The sequence below is a fragment of the Crinia signifera genome, chromosome 1 (assembly GCF_055691185.1).
Source record: "Crinia signifera chromosome 1, ASM5569118v1, whole genome shotgun sequence".
Taxonomy (NCBI): Eukaryota; Metazoa; Chordata; class Amphibia; order Anura; family Myobatrachidae; genus Crinia; species Crinia signifera.
Window position 1 is genome coordinate 336009021 of NC_139217.1, and position 12132 is coordinate 336021152.

Below are 12132 nucleotides of genomic sequence, written 5' to 3' on the forward strand. Positions count from 1 at the left end.
ATCCAAGTGGGCATGGAGTTGGATATAAACCTGTGGCGAGCGTAGCGAGCCACCGAGCCCGAAGCGTGGCGAGCGAAGCGAGCCCCGCGAGGGGACGGTATTCCGTGTCCGCTCGCCACGCTTCGGGCTCGGTGGCTCGCTACGCTCGCCACAGGTTTATATCCAACTCCATGCCCACTTGGATAGTAGGGGTATGAAAAGGACCCCTTTTTCCCATTGAATTCCATGTTAAAATGGACTCAGTCCATTTTAACATTGATTCCTATGGAAAAATCGGGTCATCGCATCGCATCGCATCGCATCCGATGGTCGCATGCGATGCGATGTGCCCGATCCGACCCGATTTTGAAATCGGGCGTCCGGATAACTCACAAGTACCGATATTTCTATTCGATTTTGAGAAACCGGGAGCGCGCATCGAATGCAGATCGAAAGTGTCCTAAAAACCATTGGATGTGGATTCGATTTTGCTTCTATAAGCAAAATCGAAAACAGGGAAAAATCTAAACAGGTGTACACAGCTTAACTTTGAATCAAAAGCAAATCGGTGTGTGTACAGGGCTAGAATCACACAGAAACCAATTACTGCTGCCTAACACCCATAGGGACTAGTGCCTCCCAAAATCCAGAGCGACCCATGCCACCCAACCACCAGAGTCACAGAGGGGCCAGTGCCACCCAACCAACAGGGTCACACACTGGCCAATGGCACCCAACCACCAGAGTAAAGGCACCCATACACCTGCAGACTCAATCTCTTGATCGGTCAACACCAATGATTGTCGATCGGTCATGGAATCATGGAAATTAAGTATGTAAATAAATCCCGATTCCGCGTTCCTGCCAGGATGTCAGGATATTTACACATGTAATATCCCGGATACTACACCGCTGGAGTATGAGCAACTCAACAGATATCCCAGTGCCCACATTAGGAAGAATGCTTGCTTCCACAGGTATATAGGTAATAGTACCACAAACGCCACCCCTAGCCACACATGGATAAATGTTGTCACTTTCTCTTCAAGTGACAGATGGGTCAGTGCTGCCGCTTATAGCCACAGATGGAGTATAGGGACCAGCATCCACCAAGCTCCAGTGCTCATCCCAAAAGTCACAGAGGGAGCAGAGCCATCCCTTATAGTAGCGTTTAGCCCTTTAGTAAATAAGTAAAGAACAGTGGCCCTTGCCCATATTACCAATGGGGCAATGTAGCGCGTTTGAAAAGGAAAGCTAATCACGGTTATAAGCACATAGTGTAACGGGCAGCCTGTACCCGGAGCACCGGGCACGCACAGGTGACTATGCGACAGCGACGCCGGTGACACAACTCACTTCCCGACTGTGCAGCTCCGGCCAGGGAGTCACCGGGACCCTCCGCAGCTCTGTAACGGGGACTACCGGAAGCTGCGAGCCAGCCTGCAACCACCCACACAGCACTTCCCTGCTGCTGCGTGACGCACCGCCTTCTGCCTCAGCCCCTTCCTAGATCCCAGCCAATTCCCGAACTCAGGGAAACCACCAATAGCAGCACGCCTCTCAGCCGCATCCTCCTTCCCTCCGTGTGACTGGGACGCTGCGATTTGCCAGTGGCGGAGAGAGATGTGGTGGTCCTCAGGTTCTGTGCCTTCTGCAACACATCGGAGGGGTCTAAATAAAAATCCCGGACGCTCTTGTTTTTTTTGTAGACGGCTATTCAATAAGTTTCTCCATTGTTTGTGCTATACATTTGTCAATTTTTGAATGTATTATTTACTTGTCCAGGGACACCGGACAGTATTTATCCTGGGGACTATGTAAAAACCGGACCGGACTAACCCCGGACCGGACATCAAAATCTGCAGTCCGGAGCTTGTAGGGTCCGGTCCGGGGGGTGTCCTGTCCAGGGGTGTCTTGTCCGGGGGGGGGGGGGGGTCGGGGTCCCTGTGACATGGGGGAGGCGAGATTACAGCCTCCCCGGGTGGTCCGGACCGTCCGTTTTTTGCTACATGCCCGGACCATACAGGGAGGCTTTATTCTACACCCCCTCCTCATCTACCTGGTGACAGGCAGCCCCCATACCCCCCACACCCACCCCCCCCCCCCCCCGCCCCCACCCCACCCCCCACAGGACGCCCCCGGACAGGACACCCCCGGGCCGGAGGCTACAAGCTACAAAATGCAGAGTTTGATGTCCGGTCCGGAGGTTTTGTGTTGGTCCGGTTTTCACCCATACCCTTTATCCTGTTTAGTAGACAGTTTCATATTTTTGGTTAGCGTTATGCACATACTTTGGTCTTTTACCAGCTGATATTTAGTGGAGTCATTTTAATTCACTGTATGCTTATATCATTTTTTTTGTACTTATATGTTAGTTGGGCACCCACTATAGTAAGTACGCTCATACCGCCACTATCCATGTCGGCATGGAGTTGATTTTATAAGCAGTGGCGTAGCAGAAGCGTGGCGAGTGGACGCGTAAAACTAAGCAAATAGCTTAGTGGGCGCCCAACTAACATATAAGTACCTTTTTTACTAATTACACTGTATTTCTTCTACTGTTGTGTGTGGTTATGTGTGCTGGGATTCCCTTTGGGCCCTCCCTGAAATTCTACTAGAGATGGCCATCGACCATCAAAATCATCGATGGTTTATGGCCAATGTCAACTACTTTTGCCATCAATGAGGGAGAACCAGATGCTTTCCTTCCATTGATGGCACAGCAAAACCACCTTTTGTTTGTTTTTTCAAAGTCCCGGGACATGGAGCATAGCTCCATGTCCCGACACCCGTGAAGCTCCGTCCCACGTTCTAATTGGCCACGAGCCACTCAGTCAAAGAAAATGGATGACCATTTATAGATAAAACTATCGATGGTCATCCATCACTTATTTTATGACTATCAAATGGTTGGTTGCAGTATCATGCGTCTCCATCAATGACCATCCCTAATGGTGACATTATCATTGAGCGCCAACACATACGGCAGAGGGAGGGGCAATGGATCCAACAGTTATTTATGTTTGACTTAAAAAAAATTTAAAAAAGCAAATAAAGCTTTGAAGTATCAGCTAACTTTTGTAGCCTGGAGTGCTTTATTTCCCAGTACCGTCATCCATCTTCATACCTGCAAGCAGTTGCAGAGCTGACTCATGGAAAGCACTGTCATTTATTCATTGATACTGTATTTCCAATTATTCAGCTGTGAGTGCCACTACTCATAACTCTCTTGCTAACTAATTGTGTGTGTGTGGACACATATATTATTCTCGGCAGGTAGGCAGCTTTCCATGATAACAGATTGCCATTTCTTAAGTTACTCACAATAAGGGTACTTCCAGAGAATCCCTAACATAATTCCTCAGCCCCCGCAAGCCTATTGCCCAGGCACTAACTACCACTGGGAAGCAACCTGTCTAGAACACACATATAGCAGGAAGCACCAGGTGCTGCTAAGCAGCCAGTGATTCCCAATACCTCCTAGGAAAACCTGGGTTTGATCTCCCTAGCCCTGCTGCATTTCTAAATCCTGGCCTAGATCTTCCACATTACGATCATGTGCAGTAGCGCACGCAGGGGGGGTTTCCGAGTACCCAGAAACCCCTCCAGGAGTCTAAGGGCCCTAGGCTGAAAGCTGAGGGTCCCCTCTTTCCATGGGTACAAGAATTTTAAAAATCGACCCATGGGAACCGGAGATATCTGACTTCAAAGCAGTGGTCCCCATCCAAGCCTGTTAATTGCTCTTCCCAGTCAGATCTTTCAGGTTCTGTCTGATTTAGAGTTTTTCTGAGGGTATATTCCAAAAGCTGGGGCTCTGCTTCTTTGATGGACATTAGTAGCTTGTCTCTACTGTTCCCAGAACCAGAGATATCAGCCTTCCAGCAGCTGGTTACTGCTCCAGCTCCACACACCTGGTATGTAGTTTTATATGCTCATTGGCAGATTGCTCTGCCTCCTGAACTCTCATCCCCTAGTCCCCAATACCATTTGGTAGGTGGGATTCTCTAGTTTTTAATTCCATTACAATCTAAGAAATCTATTTCCGGGAACTGGAGATATCTGCAGTCAAGCAAGCTGTCCTCCCACCAGAAAATTATGAATAATAAGCCCACTCCACTATACACCCCTCCTCTGCATATTAAACATCCTCTACCACCCTGGAAGTTATGTATCAGGGCCCCTTCATTCAGCCCAATGCCCTCATCTCCCACCCCATCTCCCACCATCTGTGCAGTAAAGGGGTAAGTAGTGGAAATTACTGATCCAGGCCCAGTGGCGTAACTATATATTTTGCGCCCCCCCCGCCAAATTTTTTCGGCGCCCCCCCCCCCCATACTCTTACCTGACGGTCACTGTCCCGTCCAGTCTCCCTCAGTCACCGCTGCGCTGCTGCCCGGCCGCATCTGCGTCACTGTCCCGTCACTCGCTCCCGGCGCCGGCTCCTGCTGATAATGAAAAGTGACTCTTAGAAAATGGCTGCCAAAACTGTCTGCAATACGGGGGCAGCCATTTTCTAAGTGTCACTTTTCATTATCAGCAGGAGCCGGCGCCGGGAGCGAGTGACGGGACAGTGACCGCAGATGCGGCCGGGCAGCAGCGCAGCGGGTAACTATAGCACCGCAGCCCCCCAGGCGCCCATAGTTACTCTGCGCCTCCCCGCCATGGCGGGGGCTGCGGAGGCTTAGTTACGCCCCTGTCCAGGCCCTACATGCTGAGCGGTTGATATAATACCCCCTACCACCTGTGGGACATCAAAGCTTCCCCCACCCCTGCCGCTGGAGGATCGGTAGGGGCCCCAACACATTGCTATGCCCAGGGGCCTACACTGCTGTTGATGCCCCTGTATGTATATATATATATATATATATATGTATATATATATATGTATGTATGTATATATTTATATATATATATATATTTGTTTTTATTATTATTATTTATATACATTTGGTCTATCTATAATACTTTAACTGACCCGGCATATACTGGGTCACCTAAGTGTCCATTTCCGTGCTTTGCTCCGCCCCTCTGGAAACCCCCTTCTGAAAATCCTGCGTTTGCCACTGATGTGGATGTATGCAGTCCCTGCCACACTATATTGTTGCACACACATACAGACATAGGCGAATCTAGGGGGTGGTCCGGGGGTGCACAGGAGTTTTCCCTATAGCCTGGATAACATGGGACCCGCTAATTCCGACCCCCACCCAGTTCAACGGCTGCCATTTCCCCCTTCGGCATCACTGAAGCTGGAGGTCGATCTCAGTCGAACCCAAATCGCTGGGCCTTACATCTGATACCAGGCTGGATCCATGTAGGTTAATTGGTTCCAGGGATATTGAGGTTAAACCGTTTTTTTTCATTTCTTAAATGTAATTTCATGACTGTTTATGTTCTTTGAGGGCAGATTTCTCTGGAACCAAACAGCCCAGTTTCACGGGACCAAAAGCATTCGAAGCCAACTCAAAAGTTTTTCAATATGATACTGGTCTCATGTAAATGGTTCAGTTGGTTTCGAAGATATAGCTGGTTGGTTAAAGAGGGGTAGGGAGGGGGCGTGGCCTGAACGCGAATGGAGTAGGCAGCAGAGTTGCAGAGCTCCGTCTTTAAATCCTGCTAAACCATCCTGTACTGCTGCTGCCGAAGCCCCTGGCCTATCCAACGGGAGTGGAATATCCCACATACCGCTCTGCAGCTCTCCTGTTACCTCTCTGGATGGATCTCAGTGCCGGGCCGGAGGGACTAGCTGCCGCGGCCTGCATACACGCTGGGTCCCGGGAGCGCCGATCAACTGCTCTGCTTAATTGCCACGGTCCTCCTTCCCCGACACTTCTTTCCTGGTTGGTGTGGTGGGCGGGAGTGCAGGCGCCTGCTGCTCTCTGTGATTTGAGTGGTGTGAGCGGGGAGCGCTCCCATCTGGGCTGCACTGCCGCTGTCCACGCGGAGGTGGCTGGCGCCATCTTGCCCGCGTGTCTCCCGCCGCGCAAAGGTCCGCCTTCTCTTATGTCTGGATCTGGGACCACCCATTACCATAATTCTAGATTCGCCTATGCATACAGATGATTGGATTAACAATGGGGCGGGTATGGCGTGTAGACCAGTATAGGTAGCTCAGTTAGCTGCCATCTGATGGATGAATGTCACTTATCCAGTGTGCCATCCAAATGATATGCTCCTTCACCTCTCACAGTCCCCAACTGACACCATGATTACAGCCTTGCAACTGACACCGTGATTACAGATATAGCAGAACTTGGTCAAGTAGTGGAGATTGAAAGGACCTGGGCATTAAAAAGTAAGTTATCCACAGGGAAGGATGACTACACAATACAAAACATAGGGGGGAATAATGACTCAAAAAAACAGGGGGGGGGGTGTTGGAGCAGAGAACAATAATCAAATCATTGGGATGGAGAGGACAATGCAAAACCTCTGAGTGAAGAGGACAATACCTAGAAGTGAGGTATCAGTGAGGCCTGGCAATGTCAGGGATGGTAATGTGCAAGAACTGGCAGTGCCAAGGAATCGGGGTTTGCAGAGCTGGATGAGGACTACACACAATGCAGGATATACCAATGTGGATACTGTTGGGTAGCACAATGCAGGACATACCAATGTGGATGGTGACAGACTGCACAATGTAGGACATACTGGGGGAAATTTACCAACATTCCCGATCACAGCCTATCCCGTGTACGAATATGTACAGCCGAGGGGAAAATCAGTAGCCAAATACAGATGAGATTCATGCAGGTTTCAGTGTTAAAATGAGAAAATATATAGGGGTTACTCTGTATTTTTATAATCAGCATCGGGCTCCAACAGCCAGCAGGGCCATGCCACAGCTGGGGAAAACTTTATGTAAGTTCTCCCAGCCAAACTCACATGCGATCTGGCACTTGATGTGCCCTTTTTTACATACGATAAATCACATACGATTTGCATATAATCCCGGTGCGGTGACATAATAATATAGCGTAATATATAAATAATCATGGTGCGGCAGTAGCAGAGGCGTAGCGAGCCCGGAGCCGGCGGAGCACACGCTCCGGGCGCAGGAAGCTAGCCTGGCGCCGGAGCTGTGCCGGCACCGCCAGCTCGCTCGCCCGCCTCCGCCGTTGCCCTGCCCGCTCCCCAGCGAGAGACGTGCTGCTGCTGCTATCACAACACGTCTCCCGCACGCTGGACCGCTAGCCAATGGGCGCTTGCGGTCCAGAAGCCAATCAACTGGTGGCTGCTGGACCGCGAGCGCCTATTGGCTAGCGGTCCAGCGGGAGATATAAATTTTACATAACAGCAGTGCGCATCTCTCTCCCGGACACAGCGGGGAGTGGGGAGCCAGGAGGAGGGGAGGGAGGGTTGGACGCGACGCAGCGTAGCACAGCAGAGGGGGGAGGGAGGGGTGGACACGATGCAGCACAGCACAGCAGGGGGAGGAGGGGGTGAGGTAAGGTGCACCCTCCCACCCTGCTGCATCCACCCTGCATCACCCGCGCACCCACCCACCCTGCTGCACAAACCCGCCCACCGTGCTGCACAAACCCACCGTGCTGCACAAACCCACCCACCCTGCTGCAAGCAGCCACCCACCCACCCTGCTGCACAAACCCAAATGCTGCACAAACCCACCCACCCTGCTGCAACCACCCACCCACCCAGCTGCACAACCCCACCCTGCTGCACAAACTCACCCACCCTGCTGCAAGCAGCCACCCACCCACCCTGCTGCACAAACCCACCCTGCTACAAGCACACACCCACCCTGCTGCACCCACACACAAACCATCCCACCCTGCTGCACCCACCCACCCTGCGGCACCAACCCGCCCACCCTGCTGCACCCACCGACCCTGTTGCACCCACCCACCCTGCTGCACTAACCCACCCACCCTGCTGCAAGGACAAACCCACCCACCTTGCTGCACCCACCAACCATCCCACCCTGCTGCACCCGCTCACCCTGCGGCACCAACCAACCCTCCCAGCCTGCTGCACCCACCCACCGACCCTACAACCCTGCTGCACCCATCCTCCCACCTTGCTGCACAGAGGCCGGGAGCGGGCCGCTGCACAGTTCTGCACCCCTGGGCAACAAGCAAATTCAGTCCCCCTTGGCATCGAGCATGAACCCCCTTGGCATTGAGCATGAAGCCCCTGGCATTGAGCATCTAGGTAAGTGGCACTTATGTGTCAAATGTGTAAAGGGCATTTTGGTGTGTTATATAGTATGCAATGGGCATTGCGGAGTGTTATATAGTATGTCATGGGCATTGCAGAGTGTTATATAGTATGTAATGGGCATTGCGGAGTGTTATATAGTATGTAATGGGCATTGTGGAGTGTTATATAGTATGTCATGGGCATTGCGGAGTGTTATATAGTATGTCATGGGCATTGCGGAGTGTTATATAGTATGTCATGGGCATTGCGGAGTGTTATATAGTATGTCATGGGCATTGCGGAGTGTTATATAGTATGTAATGGGCATTGCGGAGTGTTATATAGTATGTAATGGGCATTGTGGAGTGTTATATAGTATGTCATGGGCATTGCGGAGTGTTATATAGTATGTCATGGGCATTGCGGAGTGTTATATAGTATGTCATGGGCATTGCGGAGTGTTATATAGTATGTCATGGGCATTGCGGAGTGTTATATAGTATGTCATGGGCATTGCGGAGTTATATAGTATGTCATGGGCATTGCGGAGTGTTATATAGTATGTAATGGGCATTACGGTGTGTTATATAGTATGTCATGGGCATTGTGGAGTGTTATATAGTATATCATGGGCATCATGTGTGGGCTTATGTGTAATTGGAATTACAAAGTTCACTAAAATGTACAATGGGCATTACGGTGTGTGGTATAATGTTGGTCCGTGCCAACTTTTCACTGCGCAGGAGCCTCACCTATGACATATTGGGGGGGCGCAAAACATGCCCTTGCTCCGGGCGCCGTGGTACCTAACTACACCACTGGGCAGTAGTGCACAAACAGTACACAATACATTGCAGCTGCTAAAAAGCAGCGATTAGAATTTATCTTCTGCAGGTCCAAACTCCTGATCCGGTCCGAAACGCACAGGACTGTGCATCGGATCGGATGTCACACACATGCGATTTGGGACAATACTACAATTAATCGGGCCAATGTGCCAGAATCAGGGAAATTGGGCACAAATATGTACAGTATGGGAGCCTTAAGTACTGTAGATACACAGTATAAACTAGCAGATGTGATAACTGTTGCTACAGCAGACCATGTTTAATACAGTACAGTTATACAGAAATCTACAGTACAGTCCTGTATGGACTGAAGACGCTGGGGGTCCCTCCAGATAAGGTCACTCCACCTTCTCTGGAGTGACGAACAGTCCGGGTCCTCCCCAGCATGTGCTGGATCTCCCTGCTGGCCCCCCTGTAGGCTTCAATTTTTTCCTGGTTGCTGGCGAGAGTTTGGTCTCGCCAGTGAACCAATATTTTGCTTGAGCTGTAGTGTCTGTCACGAATGACAGCCATGTAACCAGTGTACCGTAATGTGTACGGCGTCACATGCACATTTGTGCATCCTACGCCGCTGTGGTGGGTGCATGAGTTAATGTTATTATTATGCTGTATTGGCTACGGGCAGCCGTTTGTTTGCATCTGAATACACTCATTTTATTTAAGGATTTACAGAATTGACTTTTTTTTTTTCACTCTCTCCACCTGACCATTGTACATTACAGTTGTCACAGCCCATTTGCCAGAGCTTGTATTGTACTGTACTGTGCAGATGGAGCCGCAGCACTGTTCGTCGAGATTGAGGCACTTGAGCATGTCCCATTCTCGGCGAACGTAGCAGTTACATCTGTACTGTATATCAATACGCTACTGGATTAGTGGAGCATTATCCGCCCAGTGGTGGAGATGTGTATTGCATGCATATTGTATGGTGCGCCTCAATGTGTCTCAGTGCATGTGAGTGTGCTACAAAAGCATACCTCCCAACTGTCACGATTCCGTCGGGACAGTCACGATTTTCGGGTCCTGTCCCGACGTCCCACCCGCGGCAGGCATTGTCCCGCTGCGGGGGGGTGGCAGTTGGGAGACCCCCCAATGTAGTAGAATAGACGCTGTGCGCATGCGCACAGCGTCTATTCTCGTATGAAAATGAGGTCGCGGCTAATTAGCATAAGCCGCGCCCTCATTTGCATACGCCACGCCCCCTTTTCGGGCGCTCGCGCGGCTTCGCCGCGCGAGTGTCCCTATTTCTTAACATGAAAAGTTGGGAGGTATGCAAAAGTGGCATGCCAAAGACCTCGCCAAGGCGTGCTGGGACGATGGTTGAGCGTGGCTCCATCTGTCAATCAGAGTTGATAAGAGAATTTGCAAATTGAGCAATTATCGAATGACTGCACATGAATAACCTATGCATCACACATGCGCAAGCCCAAATAGTGACAGAAAATGCATGTGTATTATATACACAATGTGGTCTGAGGTTGACTTCCAGGAATACGGCATTTGGAGGTGGAAACCTGACATTTTTCTGGGAGTGTCAGAAAAGAAGCCAGGTGTGCCCAGGTGTTTTAAGATGGGGTCTCTGACGTCAGCGCTGCCTCGAACAAATTGTATCAGTCTCAGATTTGTGAAAGGGTTAGAGCTATTCACATTTGCACAGACTGGAGGAAAAAAACATTTGATGGTACAGGAATTACATATGGATTTTCGAGTGATAGCGATCTGCGATAGTTTCCAAATTCTCCCACAAATTTAAACGCGTCGTTTTTTTCTTTCTGTCTGGGCGGTGGCTATCACAAAGCCAGCAATGACTAATGTAGTGATTGATCTATTAAGTCTGAAGCTGGCCATACATCTGCAGATTTATTGTCAGATCTGGCTGGAACAAAAACCTGACAAGATTTAAATGACAGTTTTTCAGTTTTCCAGCATTTTTAAGCAAATGGTCAACTGTTATTTGCTCTGATCTATTACCAGGTTTTTGTTCCAACCAGCCAGATCTGACAATAAATCTGTCTATGTATGGCCAGCTTAACGCTTACAAAACATCCATTCGCAGCCATGCGGGGAACTCAGTGAGCGAGGGGGAACGGACGGCGTTTCAGTGTCCAATGTCGTCTGTGTCAAAATTCGGGACAAAAAAAATGTGAAAAACCACATGTCGACCTTTTGACTGTTGACCTAAGCCATGTCACCCTAATGACCTTGTCGACCTGACCCATGTCAACCTTCCTGCATGTCGGCCTAGACTCATGTCCACCTAATGGTGTCGACCTAATGACTGTTGACCATCATGCTGGTGACCCAATGACCGTATGCCTGGGGCCGTCAGCGGGGGGGAGGAGGCTTTGCATAGCGCAGCGCAATGCAAAGCCTTCCTCAAAGTGATACCAACAGATGAGCGGCTTTCCCAGCAATAATGTGGGATCACGCAGCAGCCATCACCGCTCATCGCTGGGGCATACACACTGGGCGGCTTTGAGCTGAAAGTCGTCCAGTGGCCCTTATTCACATCTGATCGCCGTACAAATTTGTTCTGAAAATGGGAAAAACCATGTGCACTGCAGGTGGGGCAGATGTAACATGTGCAGAGAGAGTTAAATTTGTGTGGGGTGTTTCGAAACTGAAATCTAAATTGCAGTGTAACAATAGAGCAGCTAGTATTTAGCCTGCACAGAAACAAAATAACTCACACAAATCTAACTCTTTCTATACATGTTACATCTGCCCCACCTGCAGTGCACATGGTTTTGCCCATTTTCAGAACAAATTTGTACTGCAATCAGATCTGAATAAGGGCCAGTGTGTATGGGCCTTTAAACTTTAATATGATTACAGTGGGTTTGAAATATTAGGTCAACAGTCTAGGTCAACAGTCGATAGGTTGACCACTATTGGTCGACAGGCAGTCGGTTGACACATTAAAACGGTCGACATGGTCTAGGTTTGCATTGACACAAGGTTGACACATGAAAAGGTTGACAAGTTTTTTTAGTGTGTATGTCGACATCTATATAAGCATGCCGCATTACCTCGCAGGAGCTTGGCACACTATTATATTCCCCTATATGCCCACTTGGATCTTGATGTAAGAACAAGTTGGTTTACAACAAAATCATGACCTTTTCATGAATATGGTCGCTGAGTA

At 49.7% G+C, this 12132-nt stretch overlaps 1 protein-coding gene across 2 annotated transcripts in view; it reads right to left on the bottom strand.

The window, feature by feature from the left end:
* NF2 (NF2, moesin-ezrin-radixin like (MERLIN) tumor suppressor) overlaps nt 1–1493 on the bottom strand; it is a 100092-nt gene extending 98599 nt beyond the window's left edge. For both annotated transcript variants that reach the window (XM_083145336.1, XM_083145337.1), the window contains exon 1: nt 1336–1493. The gene's annotated coding sequence lies outside the window, so the exon portion shown is untranslated. The remainder of the gene's footprint in view (nt 1–1335) is intronic.
* Nucleotides 1494–12132: the final 10639 nt, after the last annotated feature.